Raw genomic sequence first — 13,081 nt, 5'->3', positions numbered from 1 at the left:
ATGTGCAGTTTAAAAGCACAGAGGAGGAGGCGGAGCCGTCCTGGAGACAGGGGCGGGGAGATAGCGGCGGTGACGTCATAGTGAGTTAGCTTGTGTTGTTGATGCAGCGGTGGGACACCGTCTCGGAGCAGAGAGGAGAGGCTTATGCTGGCCATACACCAGGACGACCTGCATCCGATTCCAGCCTCGATTTCTCTTCAATTCACACAGCAGCTCTGGACACACGATGGGTCGTTAAAATTCAGAGCAGGTTATTTTTATTGCTTTTAATGGTCTGAGACTTGGGTACACACTTGCCTATGTCAGTGACATCGTGCAAGATCCTCACCAAACAATATAGTCATCTTTAGATGTCAAGTTGAACCTTGATAATGACCTGCAGGAGTGCGGATCGTTAAACACATAGGGTATACACAGGGCCTGCTCCAGGCCTATTTGCACCCTGAGCGAGAAAATGTCAAAATGTCCCGTCCCCCCATCTCCCCCCATGTGCACGCCAAAGGTGCGCACGCTTCTGGAAAAGTGGGTATGGCCTCGCGTCTTCATATTATCAAACGATAAATAAATATATTTTCACCCCCCCTCTAAATGCACACAATTATCAGCTTTACACATAACAGCCACATTACTGTTCCTCTCAGCAGTGTCAGCTACACGTGATATGCCCCCCAGCAGTGTCAGCCAGGGGCGGAACTACTGGCGGGGCAGGCAGTGCATTGCACTGGGGCCCCGCCGCACTCAGGGGCCCACAGCCGCCGGCCGGCATTTAGAACAGATTGACATGCGGACGAGAGTCCGCATGTCAATCTGCGTTCTCCTCTCCCTCCTTGCTGCTCCCCTGCTCCCCCGGCCCCCCCCTATGTGTTGGAGGGACACGAGCGCATCGCGCGTCTCTCTGTGTCCCTCCTGGCTCTCCCCCGGCCGCTCTAAGGAAGCATGTGCCGTTCGTGAGCTCTGATTGGCTCACGAACGGCACATGCTTCATTAGACCAGCGGGGGAGAGCCAGGAGGGACACAGGAGAGACGCGCGATGCGCTCGTGTCCCTCCAACACATAGGGGGGGGGAGGGGGGACCGGGGGAGCAGGCACTGGGGGGACAGATCTGGCACTGGGGACATATACCTGGCACTGGGGGGACAGATCTGGCACTGGGGACATATACCTGGCACTGGGGGGACAGATCTGGCACTGGGGACATATACCTGGCACTGGGGGGACAGATCTGGCACTGGGGACATATACCTGGCACTGGGGGGACAGATCTGGCACTGGGGACATATACCTGGCACTGGGGACAGATCTGGCACTGGGGACATATACCTGGCACTGGGGACATATACCTTGCACTGGGGGGGCATATACCTGGCACTGGGGGGGAATATCTGGCACTGTGGGAGAATATCTGGCACTGGGGGGGCATATACCTGGCACTGGGAGCATATAACTGGCACTGGGGGAGCATGTACCTGGCACTGGGGGCATATACCTGGCACTGGGGGCATATACCTGGCACTGGGGGGGAATATCTGGCACTGTGGGAGAATATCTGGCACTGGGGGGGCATATACCTGGCACTGGGAGCATATAACTGGCACTGGGGGAGCATGTACCTGGCACTGGGGGCATATACCTGGCACTGGGGGCATATACCTGGCACTGGGGGGGAATATCTGGCACTGTGGGAGAATATCTGGCACTGGGGGGGCATATACCCGGCACTGGGGGCATATACCTGGCACTGGGGGGGGAATATCTGGCACTGGGGGGGAATATCTGGCACTGTGGGAGAATATCTGGCACTGGGGGGGCATATACCCGGCACTGGGGGCATATACCTGGCACTGGGGCATATACCTGGCACTGGGGGCATATACCTGGCACTGGGGGCATATAACTGGCACTGGGGGGGCATGTACCTGGCACTGGGGGCATATACCTGGCACTGGGGGGGAATATCTGGCACTGTGGGAGAATATCTGGCACTGAGTGCATATACCTGGCACTGTGGGGGAATATCTGGCACTGGGAGCATATGTGGCACTGGGAGCACGGCCCTAGCAACAAGCACTACCCACTAGCAACGAGCATGACACCCAGTGCATGAAACCCCTGGCAACGAGCATGACATCCTGGCACTGTGCATGGAACCAAGTGCATGAAACCCCTGGCAACAAGCAGGTAATTTCTTTTTTTATTTGTTGGGACTGCCTGCCGCAATGTGTAAAAAGGGGGGACTGCCTGCCGCTATGTATAAAAATGGGGAATCTGCATGCCGCAATGTAAAAATGGGGAATCTGCCTGCCGCTATGTGTAAAAAGGTAGAATCTGCCTGCCGTAATGTGTAAAAAGGGCACGCTATCTGCCGTTATGTGTAAAAGTGTATGGTGTCTGCCGTAATGTGTAAAATGGGGACGCTGTCTGCCGTAATGTGTAAAATGGGGACGCTGCCTGCCGTAATGTGTAAAAAGTGCACGCTGTCTGCCGCTATGTGTAACGAGGGCACGCTGTCTGCCGCTATGTGTAACGAGGGTACGCTGTCTGCCATTGTGTAAAAAGTGTATGCTGTCTGCCGCTATGTGTAACGAGGGCACGCTGTCTGCCGTTATGTGTAAAAAGTGCACGTTGTCTGCCGTTATGTGTAAAAAGGGGAATCTGTTCGCTGTAAGGAGTAAAAGGGTCTCTACCTGGTATAGTGGTGCTACTGTGCGGCGTAATTTGAAGAATGGAGACTACTGTGCACCGTTTTATGAATTGGTATTATTTTGTGGACACACCCCTTCCCCACGAAGCCACGCCACTATGTATTTTTGCGCGCGCGCCTACGGCGCGCACTGCCCATGGGGTGTACTTGGATGGGGGGCCCAAAGCATTTTGTTGCACCTGGGCCCACCGCTTGCTTGTTCCGCCACTGGTGTCAGCTACACGTGATATGCCCCCCAGCAGTGTCAGCTACACGTGATATGCCCCTCATCAGTGCCAGCTACACATGACATGGCCCCCAGCAGTGCCAGCTACACATGACATGGCCCCCAGCAGTGCCAGCTACACATGACATGGCCCCCAGCAGTGCCAGCTACACATGACATGGCCCCCAGCAGTGCCAGCTACACATGACATGGCCCCCAGCAGTGCCAGCTACACATGACATGGCCCCCAGCAGTGCCAGCTACACATGACATGGCCCCCAGCAGTGCCAGCTACACATGACATGACCCCAGCAGTGCCAGCTACACATAATATGCCCCTCAGCAGTGCCAGACATGATATGCCCCCCCAGTAGTGCCAGATACACATGATATGCCCCCCCAGCAGTGCCAGATACACATGATGTGGCCCCCAGCAGTGCCAGATACACATGATGTGGCCCCCAGCAGTGCCAGATACACATGATATGCCCCCCCCCCCCCCCCCCCCCAGCAGTGTCAGTTACACATGATATGATACTTCCATAGCCTGTATAATAAGGACTATCAGCATGAGATATATGGGCACCTCCAGCTGCTGGTGTATAGTACAGACAGTGCAGTATATATACCTGATAGAGGGAGGCTGGAGTGCTGTACCCAGTAGCATCCCATGGGAGGGTCTGCACAGTCTCCAGCCCCTGACCCCCCCCCCCCCCCCCCTCCGCATCCCAGGCATGAGAGCACTAGTAGTAGTGAGTGTGAGCCCATGTGTAGTACAGGATTTGCACCTTGCTGTCAGTGCTGGCAACCTGTGTGAACCCCCTCCTCTTGCCCTTGCAGAGCACCATCATGCTGGCTTCTCCCCATACAGCCTGGAGAATTCTGGCGCTGCCCTGCTGCTGCTGATGTATCACAGTGCGAGTTACGGGACAGCACGCCCGCAGACTAAAGCTAAACTACTCTGTGTGCGGTTCCGGCGTCTGACCTCAGACGCCGGCGCCGCACAGTGTGCACAGAGTAGTTTAGCTTTAGTCCACGGCCTGCCCACAGCACTCCCCTTCGTCGTCACACACAGCCACTGCTGCTAGTGCTAGGAGGCGGGCTGGGATGGGCGCTGCTGTAGGACCTGGCTCCAGGCAGGCTCCAATATGGCGGCGCCCTGTTGGAACGAGCCTGGAGCTGACCCTGGGTATACACACCAGCCGATGTATACGATATATATATCGCATACCCTCCAACATTTTACACATAAAAATCGGTACAAATTAGGAAAGGGGGGCATGGTTACAGGTAAAGGGGCGTGGCTACACCCCCTTTCCTATACTTTTAATGGAAATTTGGACAATCAAAAATCAGTACAGACCATAAAAAAAAGGTACTATACCTGCCAAAAAGGTACAGTTGGAGGGTATGATATCGTCTGATCCTCCGGTTTGGACGATATATCGGGTGCACATCTGCAAGTGTAATATCTTGGTTTCGTAATAAAATGTGTCCATTGTTAGTTGAAAATACTTTCTAACATTAACCAGTCTCTATTCCCACTGGCGTTTGTATAATAATGGGTGCACACTGCACCCCAGTGCCGTCTGGTGAGTTGAGGCAGAGCCTTTCTTGCCATACTAACATGTAAACCAGAGGTTTGATTATATAAAGTACATGAAAAATACAAAGCATATATTAGAAATATCATCTTTGTGTTATTCTATCATTTTTATAGTCAAAACTCTGGAGCAAAAAGTCTGAGGGCGATTCTCTGTGATGCACGGGACAGTTACACAAATTCAAATGACATACATCTCCAAAATACCAAGATTTTAGTGGGTCTTGAGTTATAGGGCAAGGCATTACTACTAAGTAATTAAGTTTTCATATAACAACAATTTCTTAACAGACCAGTTTAAAAGGAAAAACATTTTTAAAAGCATGTGATGCACCAGACTTTATGTTCACTTTCTGGAGAATCACCCATGGCACGCGAGGCAGTGCCTCACCTGCCTATCTTGTCCACACATCTCTGATCAAAACTCAGCAAATTTCCAGCAGTATATACAGTGCATCTGGAAAGTATTCACAGCGCTTCACTTTTTCCACATTTTGTTATATTACAGCCTTATTCCAAAATGGAATAAATTAATTTTTCCCTCAAAATTCTACACATAATACCCCATAATGTCAACATGAAAAACTTTTTTTTTTTTTTTTGCACATTTCTTAAAAATAAAAAACTAAGAAATCACATGTACATAAGTATTCACAGCCTTTGCCATGAAGCTCAAAATTGAGCTCAGGTGCATCCTGTTTCCACTGATCATTCTTGAGATGTTCCTCCAGCTTAACTGGAGTCCACCTGTGGTAAATTCAGTTGATTAGACATGATTTGGAAACACGCACACCTGCCTATATAAGGACCCACACATGACAGTGCATGTCTGAGCACAAACCAAGGATGAAGTCAAAGGAATTGTCTGTAGACCTCCGAGACGGTATTGTCTCGAGGCACAAATCTGGGGAAGGGTACAGAAAAATATCTGCTGCATTGAAGGTCCCAATGAGCACAGTGGCCTCCATCTTCCGTAAATGGAAGAAGTTCAGAACCACAGAAATCTTCCTAGAGCTCTCCGGCCATCTAAACTGAGCAATCGGGGGAGAAGGGCCCTGGTCAGGGAGGTGACCAACAACCCGATGGTCACTCTGTCAGAGCTACAACTTTCCTCTGTGGAGAGAGGAGAACCTTCCAGGAGGACAACCATCTCTGCAGCAATCCACCAATCAGACCTGTATGGTAGAGTGGCCAGATGGAAGCCACTCCTTAGTAAAAAGCACTGGGCAGCCCGCCTGGAGTTTGCCAAAATGCACCTAAAGGACTCTCGGACCATGAGAAACAAAATTCTCTGGTCTGATGAGACAAAGATTGAACTCTCATCACCAGGCCAATACCACCCCTACAGTGAAGCATGTGGTGGCAGCATCATGCTGTGGGGATGTTTTTCAGCGGCAGGAACTGGGAGACTAGTCAGGATAGAGGGAAAGATGAATGCAGCAATTTACAGAGACACCCTGGATGAAAACCTGCTCCAGAGTGCTCTTGACCTCAGACTTTGGTGACGGTTCATCTTTCAGCAGGACAACGACGCAGCCAAGATATCAAAGAAGTGGCTTCAGGACAACTCTGTGAAATTATTGATTGGCCCAGACTTGAATCCCATTGAACATCTCTGGAGAGATCTGAAAATGGCTGTGCACCGATCCTTCCCATCCAACCTTATGGAGTTTGAGAGGTGCTGAAAAGAGGAATGGGCGAAGCTGACCAAAGATAGGTGTGCCAAGCTTGTGGCATCATATTCAAAAAGACTTGAGGCTGTAATTGCTGCCAAAGGTGCATCAACAAAGTACTGAGCAAAGGCTGTGAATACTTATGTACATGTGATTTATTAGTTTTTTATTAAGTAATTTGCAATTTTTCTCGTTGTCATTATGGGGTATTGTGTGTCAAATTTTGAGGGAATTTTTTTTATTTATTCCATTTTGGAATAAGGCTGTAACATAATAAAATGTGGGAAAAGTGAAGCACACTGAATACTTTCCGGATGCACTGTACTGCTGCACCTGTGTATAATGCTCGCATGTACTTATTGGCTCATACATTGTGTGTAAATCTCCTCAGCAATTTACCTGGTATCCGGTAGATAGACAGTGTCTAATTAAACACTCAATAGATAGACACCTTATATTAGACAGACATTAGGTAGACAGGGTCAAAAGGTCGACATGAAAAAGATAGACAAATGTTTTTTTAAAATTTAACATGTTTTTGGACTATTTTATACCTTCTCTATCCATGTCGGAATAGAGTTGGTTATAAACCTTGTGGCGAGCGCAGCGTGCCACTGAGCCCGAAGCGTGGCGAGCGGATGACCTTCTACAATTGGGGGTCCCAGATGACAAAACTATCCACACAAACCGCAAAAATGCAAAAAAAACATGGTGTCTTCCTTTTGACCCTGTCGACCTTTTGACCCTGTCGACCTAATGTCTGTCTAACACAGGCATTCCCAACCACAGTCCTCAAGGCACACTAACAGTGCAGATTTTTGTGATATCTGGGCTTCAGCACAGGTGACTTAATTAGTAGCTCAGTTATTCTGATTTAACCATCTGTGCTGCAGCCTGGATATCACTAAAACCTGCACTGTTGGTGTGCCTTGAGGACCGTGGTTGGGAATGCCTGGTCTAACATATGGTGTCTATCTATTGACTGTCTAACAAGACACTATCTTTTATACCACACCCATTTACCTCACCGCACGTCCCTGCTGCACCCATGTTTAGTTTACTTACCTTACCGGAATCCTATGTCAGAGATGCAACCACGGTAAAAAAAATCACTGGTAAAATGGCGGCTGTGCATGCGCAGTAGGGATTTAGGGGGTAATTCAGACCTGATTGCTAGGCTGTGTTTTCTCACAGCCTGCGCTCAGGTCCGAACTGCACATGCATATGCACCGCAATGTTGGACTGCACCGGGCATTGGTGCATAGCGACGGGATGGTGCGAAAAAAGCGATCGCAAGGAGATTGACAGGAAGAGGACGTTTGTGGGTGGCAATTGACCAATGTCAGGGAGTGTCTGGATAAACGCAGGCAGGACCAAGCGTTTGAAGGGAGGGTGTCTGACGTCAAATCCGGTCCTGAACAAGCTGATGTGATCGCAGCGGCTGAGTAAGTCCTGGGCTGCGCAGAGACTGCACAAAATCAGTTTGTGCAGCTCTGCTATACACATCCTGCGATGATAGTCCTGCTATCATCGCAGGACTGTAAAAATCGCTTCCTAGCGATCAGGTCTGAATTACCCCCTCAGTCTCTGGCAGACACAATGTTTCCAGAGATCTGCGCATGCGTAGTAGACTCTGGCACATCTACTGTGTCATGAAGAGGAGGAAGCCCACCCAGATTCTGCACACGGGCCCCCTCCTCTATTAAAATGCCCCTGCCTATTCTCCAATGTAAAATGCTGCTGCCTGCTGAGAGCAGTGGTGGTGCTATATAAATATTAGTGATGTGCACCGGAAATTTTTCGGGTTTTGTGTTTTGGTTTTGGGTTCGGTTCCGCGGCCGTGTTTTGGGTTCGAACGCGTTTTGGCAAAACCTCACCGAATTTTTTTTGTCGGATTCGGGTGTGTTTTGGATTCGGGTGTTTTTTTCAAAAAACCCTAAAAAACAGCTTAAATTATTGAATTTGGGGGTCATTTTGATCCCATAGTATTATTAACCTCAATAACCATAATTTACACTCATTTCCAGTCTATTCTGAACACCTCACACCTCACAATATTATTTTTAGTCCTAAAATTTGCACCGAGGTCGCTGGATGGCTAAGCTAAGCGACCCAAGTGGCCGACACAAACACCTGGCCCATCTAGGAGTGGCACTGCAGTGTCAGGCAGGATGGCACTTCAAAAAAATACTCCCCAAACAGCACATGACGCAAAGAAAAAAAGAGGCGCAATGAGGTAGCTGTGTGAGTAAGCTAAGCGACCCTAGTGGCCGACACAAACACCTGGCCCATCTAGGAGTGGCACTGCAGTGTCAGGCAGGATGGCCCTTCCAAAAAATACTCCCCAAACAGCACATGACGCAAAGAAAAATGAAAGAAAAAAGAGGTGCAAGATGGAATTGTCCTTGGGCCCTCCCACCCACCCTTATGTTGTATAAACAGGACATGCACACTTTAACCAACCCATCATTTCAGCGACAGGGTCTGCCACACGACTGTGACTGAAATGACTGGTTGGTTTGGGCCCCCACCAAAAAAGAAGCAATCTCTCCTTGCACAAACTGGCTCTACAGAGGCAAGATGTCCACCTCATCATCATCGTCCGATTCATCACCCCTTTCACTGTGTACATCCCCCTCCTCACAGATTATTAATTAGTCCCCACTAGAATCCACCATCTCAGATCCCCGTGTACTTTCTGGAGGCAATTGCTGCTGGTGAATGTCTCCATGGAGGAATCGATTATAATTCATTTTAATGAACATCATCTTCTCCACATTTTCTGGAAGTAACCTCGTACGCCGATTGCTGACAAGGTGAGCGGCGGCACTAAACACTCTTTCGGAGTACACACTGGAGGGAGGGCAACTTAGGTAGAATAAAGCCAGTTTCTGCAAGGGCCTCCAAATTGCCTCTTTTTCCTGCCAGTATACGTACGGACTGTCTGACGTGCCTACTGGATGCGGTCACTCATATAATCCTCCACCATTCTTTCAATGGTGAGAGAATCATATGCAGTGACAGTAGACGACATGTCAGTAATCGTTGGCAGGTCCTTCAGTCCGGACCAGATGTCAGCATCAGCAGTCGCTCCAGACTGCCCTGCATCACCGCCAGCGGGTGGGCTCAGAATTCGTAGCCTTTTCCTCGCACCCCCAGTTGCGGGAGAATGTGAAGGAGGAGATGTTGACGGGTCGCGTTCCGCTTGACTTGACAATTTTCTCACCAGCAGGTCTTTGATCCTCTGCAGACTTGTGTCTGCCGGAAAGAGAGATCCAACGTAGGTTTTAAATCTAGGATCGAGCACGGTGGCCAAAATGTAGTGCTCTGATTTCAACATATTGACCACACGTGAATCCTGGTTAAGCGAATGAAGGGCTCCATCCACAAGTCCCACATGCCTAGCGGAATCGCTCTGTTTTAGCTCCTCCTTCAATGTCTCCAGCTTCTTCTGCAAAAGCCTGATGAGGGGAATGACCTGACTCAGGCTGGCAGTGTCTGAACTGACTTCACGTGTGGCAAGTTCAAAGGGTTGCAGAACCTTGCACAACGTTGAAATCATTCTCCACTGCGCTTGAGACAGGTGCATTCCACCTCCTTTGCCTATATCGTGGCCAGATGTATAGGCTTGAATGGCCTTTTGCTGCTCCTCCATCCTCTGAAGCATATAGAGAGTTGAATTCCACCTCATTACCACCTCTTGCTTCAGATGATGGCAGGGCAGGTTCAGGTGTTTTTGGTGGTGCTCCAGTCTTCTGTACGCGGTGCCTGTACGCCGAAAGTGGCCCGCAATTCTTCTGGCCACCGACAGCATCTCTTGCACGCCCCTGTCGTTTTTTAAATAATTCTGCACCACCAAATTCAAGGTATGTGCAAAACATGGGACGTGCTGGAATTTTCCCAGATGTAATGCACTCACAATATTGCTGGCGTTGTCCGATGTCACATATCCCCAGGAGAGTCCAATTGGGGTAAGCCATTCTGCGATGATCTTCCTCAGTTGCCGTAAGAGGTTTTCAGCTGTGTGCCTATTCTGGAAAGCGGTGATACAAAGCGTAGCCTGCCTAGGAACGAGTTGACGTTTGCGAGATGCTGCTACTGGTGCCGCCGCTGCTGTTCTTGCAGCGGGAGGCAATACATCTACCCAGTGGGCTGTCACAGTCATGTAGTCCTGAGTCTGCCCTGCTCCACTTGTCCACATGTCCGTGGTTAAGTGGACATTGGGTACAACTGCATTTTTTAGGACACTGGTGAGTCTTTTTCTGACGTCCGTGTACATTCTCGGTATCGCCTGCCTAGAGAAGTGGAACCTAGATGGTATTTGGTAACGGGGGCACACTACCTCAATAAATTGTCTAGTTCCCTGTGAACTAACGGCGGATACCGGACGCACGTCTAACACCAACATAGTTGTCAAGGCCTCAGTTATCTGCTTTGCAACAGGATGACTGCTGTGATATTTCATCTTCCTCGCAAAGGACTGTTGGACAGTCAATTGCTTACTGGAAGTAGTACAAGTGGTCTTCCGACTTCCCCTCTGGGATGACGATCGACTCCCAGCAGCAACAACAGCAGCGCCAGCAGCAGTAGGCATTACACTCAAGGATGCATCGGAGGAATCCCAGGCAGGAGAGGACTCGTCAGACTTGCCAGTGACATGGCCTGCAGGACTATTGGCTTTCCTGGGTAAGGAGGAAATTGACACTGAGGGAGTTGGTGGTGTGGTTTGCGCGAGCTTGGTTACAAGAGGAAGGGATTTACTGGTCAGTGGACTGCTTCCGCTGTCGCCCAAAGTTTTTGAACTTGTCACTGACTTATTATGAATGCGCTGCAGGTGACGTATAAGGGAGGATGTTCCGAGGTGGTTAACGTCCTTACCCCTACTTATTACAGCTTGACAAAGGCAACACACGGCTTGATACCTGTTGTCCGCATTTCTGTTGAAATACTTCCACACTGAAGAGCTGATTTTTTTGGTATTTTCAAAAGGCATGTCAATGGCCATATTCCTCCCACGGACAACAGGTGTCTCCCCGGGTGCCTGACTTAAACAAACCACCTCACCATCAGAATCCTCCTTGTCCATTTCCTCCCCAGCGCCAGCAACACCCATATCCTCATCCTGGTGTACTTCAACACTGACATCTTCAATTTCACTATCAGGAACTGGACTGCGGGTGCTCCTTTCAACACTTGCAGGGGGCGTGCAAATGGTGGAAGGCGCAAGCTCTTCCCGTCCAGTGTTGGGAAGGTCAGGCATCGCAACCGACACAATTGGACTCTCCTTTGGGATTTGTGATTTCGAAGAACGCACAGTTCTTTGCTGTGCTTTTGCCGCAAGTCTTTTCTTTTTTCTAGCGAGAGGATGAGTGCTTCCATCCTCATGTGAAGCTGAACCACTAGCCATGAACATAGGCCAGGGCCTCAGCCGTTCCTTGCCACTCCGTGTCGTAAATGGCATATTGGCAAGTTTACGCTTCTCCTCAGACGCTTTTAATTTTGATTTTTGGGTCATTTTTTTACTGATCTTTTGTGTTTTGGATTTTACATGCTCTGTACTATGACATTGGGCATCGGCCTTGGCAGACGACGTTGATGGCATTTCATCGTCTCGGCCATGACTAGTGGCAGCAGCTTCAGCACGAGGTGGAAGTGGATCTTGATCTTTCCCTATTTTTTTAACCTCCACATTTTTGTTCTCCATATTTTGCGCACAACTAAAAGCCACCACAGGTATACAATGTAGATGGGTGGATAGTATAGTATTATATTACTTATGGACGACGAGTGACGACACAGAGGTAGGTACAGCCGTGGGCCTACCGTACTGCTGCTTATATATATAATATACTGTATAACGGACCTGGTGGACACTGTCAGCAGACTGCTAAACTAGTATGAAGAAAAAAACAACACAGGTATACAATGTAGATGGATGGATAGTATAGTATTATATTACTTATGGACGACGAGTGCACTGACGACACAGAGGTAGGTACAGCCGTGGCCTACCGTACTGCTGCTTATATATATATATATATATATAATATACTGTATAACGGACCTGGTGGACACTGTCAGCAGACTGCTAAACTAGTATGAAGACAAAAAAAAAACACAACAGGTATACAATGTAGATGGATGGATAGTATAGTATTATATTACTTATGGACGACGAGTGCACTGACGACACAGAGGTAGGTACAGCCGTGGCCTACCGTACTGCTGCTTATATATATAATATACTGTATAACGGACCTGGTGGACACTGCCAGCAGACTGCTAAACTAGGATGAAGAAAAAAAAAACACCACAGGTATACAATGTAGATGGATGGATAGTATAGTATTATATTACTTATGGACGACGAGTGACGACACAGAGGTAGGTACAGCCGTGGCCTACCGTACTGCTGCTTATATATATAATATACTGTATAACGGACCTGGTGGACACTGTCAGCAGACTGCTAAACTAGTATGAAGAAAAAAACAACACAGGTATACAATGTAGATGGATGGATAGTATAGTATTATATTACTTATGGACAACGAGTGCACTGACGACACAGAGGTAGGTACAGCCGTGGCCTACCGTACTGCTGCTTATATATATAATATACTGTATAACGGACCTGGTGGACACTGTCAGCAGACTGCTAAACTAGTATGAAGAAAAAAACAACACAGGTATACAATGTAGATGGATGGATAGTATAGTATTATATTACTTATGGACGACGAGTGCACTGACGACACAGAGGTAGGTACAGCCGTGGCCTACCGTACTGCTGCTTATATATATATAATATACTGTATAATGGACCTGGTGGACACTGTCAGCAGACTGCTAAACTAGTATGAAGAAAAAAAAAACACAGGAGTGTTTTTCAGGCAGAC

General features: G+C 48.7%; 1 long non-coding RNA gene across 2 annotated transcripts in view; it reads left to right on the top strand.

Annotated features, from left to right (window-relative positions):
- Window positions 1-14: 14 nt before the first annotated feature.
- Window positions 15-13,081, top strand: part of LOC135055793 (uncharacterized) — a 118,900-nt gene continuing 105,833 nt past the window's right edge. Inside the window, exon 1 of one of the 2 annotated variants that reach the window (XR_010243813.1) lies at window positions 15-250. This is a non-coding gene — a long non-coding RNA (uncharacterized LOC135055793). Of the gene's footprint in view, window positions 251-1,956; window positions 2,179-13,081 lie in introns of those variants that run through there. The other variant, XR_010243814.1, reaches the window with a different exon arrangement.

The sequence above is a fragment of the Pseudophryne corroboree genome, chromosome 3, assembly GCF_028390025.1.
Source record: "Pseudophryne corroboree isolate aPseCor3 chromosome 3, aPseCor3.hap2, whole genome shotgun sequence".
Lineage (NCBI taxonomy): Eukaryota > Metazoa > Chordata > Amphibia > Anura > Myobatrachidae > Pseudophryne > Pseudophryne corroboree.
This window is presented reverse-complemented; position numbering and strand designations above follow the sequence as displayed.